The sequence below is a fragment of the Poecilia formosa genome, unplaced genomic scaffold, assembly GCF_000485575.1.
Source record: "Poecilia formosa unplaced genomic scaffold, Poecilia_formosa-5.1.2 Scaffold28, whole genome shotgun sequence".
Lineage (NCBI taxonomy): Eukaryota > Metazoa > Chordata > Actinopteri > Cyprinodontiformes > Poeciliidae > Poecilia > Poecilia formosa.
This window is the reverse complement of record NW_006799967.1, coordinates 2358401-2362013: the sequence shown is the minus strand read 5'-3', so window position 1 is coordinate 2362013 and position 3613 is coordinate 2358401. Positions and strand designations below refer to the sequence as shown.

The window sequence follows — 3613 nt, the reverse complement described above, 5'->3', positions numbered from 1 at the left end:
TATATATATATATATTTAGCAGAGACTTCATTCTGTATGTGTTAAATAAACTCTTTTTTTTTTATCCAGCAGAAGATATTGCTGTTATGCGGGTTAAAAAAAACTTAAGTATAAATGCAAAATAAATGTTATTTAACGTATGTAGATTTCTGACAATCTATTGCTAAATTTAGTGACAGAAAGTGTGCTATTTGCTGTGTAGTTTTTATTTCAAACTTTAATGCTAGTCTATAAGTCTTATGTACTACGATTAAGTATTAATACATGATCACCTATGGACCCATTTCTCTTATTACTTGTTGAAAAATGCAGCAGTTGTAACCAAAACCTAAAGTTTCATAGTTATGTAAACATGATTTAAAAATTATGTTAGCCTGTTGCATTTAATCTTGGGCAGGGGTGAAGGGGGGGGGGGGGATTGTATGCTTTAGTTGTTTGTAAATAGATCAGCAAGTAAAAGTAAAATTTGTTTATAGCTGAATCAGAAATCAACACCAAATGTGGTCCTTCTTGTGGAATGTAGAATAAAAAACTGAAGAACCCCCATCCAAAAAAAAAAAGGCATGGACAATACAAAGAGTGATGCTTTAGTGGAAAGTGGTTTTAACTAAATTCTGCATATGGCCTCATACTGCCTTGGGACTGCTCAGTGCATTCATTTTTCACTGCAGTAATGCAACACATTCCATAAAATTACATCGATTTGCACCTATGACAATATATTTTAAAAAGAGAAATGCTATACTGTTTTATCCTCTTTGCTTTGTTTCCTAGAAAAAAAACAAAAACCTTTAGATACTACTGGGTTTTTTGATGATCGCAGGTTTCAAACAACAATTACTTTTCTGCATTTTATGCTAATTAGCCATTCATTTAAAATAAATAAATATTAAATGAGACAAATATAAAAACCAGGAAGCCATTCATTCCCCTTCACCCTCACCACAGAAACATCTTGGCTGTCCCAGCATTTACAAACGGAGGGTTAAGAGCCTGGAAGGAGAATTGAAATGTTCTGGATCAACAGGATGCAGGTTAAAGAGCTCTGATTACATGACTGTAAAACCTCTCTGAAAGAAAGATATGAATAATCCATGTGCAAACTGTTTCCATTACTTTCCCACCACCACCCCCAACCTGTGGCCTTTCCCTTTTACTGTAGATGACCTTTAAGGTGAGGTCGCACAGTGACAGTAGTTTCACTGGCAGCTATCGACTTCCCCCACTAAAACTCTGTAGTCCACTTTCAGATTATATAATGAGAGGAAGGTTAACTTATAATGATGTTCTCAGGGCTGGACTTGAGGAGTCCTTTGTACACAGGCTTCTTTGTGGAAGGAAGGACTGCGCCCTAAAAGTAACCTCAAAAGGAACGGATGTACCTCTTTCTCATTAAGCCCATCCAGCTAAAGCCCTCGGGACTCAATCATGGAGGACAACAGTTACGGTGGCAGAGAGTGATTAATAATCATTGACCTTCTTGTAGATGGGTCAATCAGACTGTTTATCAAGACAGATTGGTGGATATGCAGCAGCATTGATTGAGCATTTATCCTCATGGGATTTATGCAAACAAACAAGAGCATCCAGTGAACTGTTATGTGCTGCGTTTGCCTGAGAATAGCACTGAGAAGTCATTTCTACAATGCATTCGTTATCAACAAATCTGTAGGTAAAAGCAACAGAACTGCTGGGAGAAAAAAACAAAACAAGCTGGCATATTTTACGGCACACCTCCACAATGACCTCGTACTGCTCTGAGATTGAGCATTAAAGCTTGATGAGAGTAGTACTTCTGTCTGGGCTCTTTGTGCTGCTGCAGCTGTTTTTACCTTGTAGGACAACCACAATGTCACATTCAGAATCTAGAGTTTTAGCTCTTTGCAAAAAGAGTGGGAAAAAAAAAAAAAGAAAAAAAAAACCCTCCACATATCTCAGCCTACAAATGCGCTGTGGAATGCATCGTACCTCCACCTACTCCTCTTCTGCTTCCTTCCTCCTCTCCACCCTTTGCCTCAGCCGGCCGTACTGAATCATAATCATCAGCTGCCAATCACACCACGCATAATGAAATCCACTCTGAACCCATGTAACACCAGACTGAGTATCATTGTTGTTGTTTTTTTTTTTAGTTTCTTCCAAAGAAAGCATTTAAAGCCAGTTTGTACCTACACAAGCAAAAGGAAAGCTTTATAAGCTGAGCTAATTCTTGGATTACCACGCCGCACGACGTCAAAAAGATGGCTTTCAACGTCACCACCTGCTCCATCATGTGTTGCTGAGGTACTTTAGGATGTGAGCCTGAAGCCCATTGGTGGAAGAGGCGGTGCAGGTGAGGAGCAGATGCTGCTCTGAATGCTTACTATTCCTCGCCGAGGGAGCGTGGGGTCTGCAAAGCCCAAAAAAAAAAGGAAAAAAAAAATCTAGGGAGCAGAGGGCGGAATGAACACAGAGAGGGTGTCTCTGGCTCCTACAGCCAGATGTCTCGAGAAAAGACGTTCTCTTTCAAACTTTGTCTCTGAAAAACTGTGAGAGAGTTTTGAAGCGAGGGTCTTAATGCAGTCTTTGGGAGGGCATCATCGTTCAGGATCAGGGTTCAACGCAGTACAGTACTGCTTTGGGGGCTTTTCTTTCTTTCTTTTTTTCTTATCCTGACGTAGCTCAACAGTAAGACCTGCAAGTCCCTTATATTTACAGAAAGAATTGTATTATTTTTTCCCTGGCTGGTTTCAGTCGGAGTTGAGGGTGGGAAGATGTTTGGTTTCCCCTCCTACACCGAAAGGTTTCCATGAAACGGAGGCAATAAAAGCAGCGGCTTTGTCAGGGTACCTTGTCTTTTGGTTTTTGTTGCGCGGGAATATCGACTTTCTCACAGGCCATCAAAGAAAAGACACTGTCAGGGCGTCGCAGACCCCGACCTGCACAGGAACCAGGCTGTTGGTCGCAACGCCAGAAAGGAAGGCAAAACGCTTTTCTATCCACCTCTATGAATTTGCCACTTCCTGCCAAGACAACCCCTGTGTTCATCAGATTTTCTTCAAACATGAATTCAAGAGGGTGCGTGCGCTATAACTCACTGTCGAGCTTTTAATGGGTGGCAACAGGTGCCTGCTGCTTTTGTACTTGCCAGTGGGACATTTCATACCCACATTTCACAACTGACTAATTAAATTGATATTAGTCGGTCTGTAGTCCGCTGTAAGGAAATGTACCTGTAAGACTCCAGTAAGTAATGTAAAAAACCAGAAAGCAGCTGATGGTTGTTTAGAAAAATATGGTGTCACATTTTTTCATAAAAGCTATTAGAGAGGAGCTCAGTTGAGATTAAGAACCACAATGAGTAGAGAAATTATGTGATTCACAGAGGAATATGGGATATACAGTGAGTAACCCAGGGTGCCCTCCTATCTTTGGGTGGCAACACAAAGTTTAAAAGTATAAAATTGTACCTAGACTAGAGTTTTTTTTTCACTCTTTACTTTTAAAATTCAGTCAACGTTTTAAGCACTGTAACCTTATACACTGATCAGAGTTACTTTAAAACATGGCTTGAGAAAAATGGCATTTACTTTATTTTTGGCTGTTTTGGTGCATATATATATATATATATATA

General features: G+C 39.8%; 1 protein-coding gene across 1 annotated transcript in view; it reads right to left on the bottom strand.

Moving 5' to 3' along the window:
• The window catches only part of olfm1b (olfactomedin 1b), a 27348-nt gene that overhangs the window by 21450 nt on the left and 2285 nt on the right, over positions 1–3613 (bottom strand). The gene's annotated exons all lie outside the window — the stretch shown is intronic.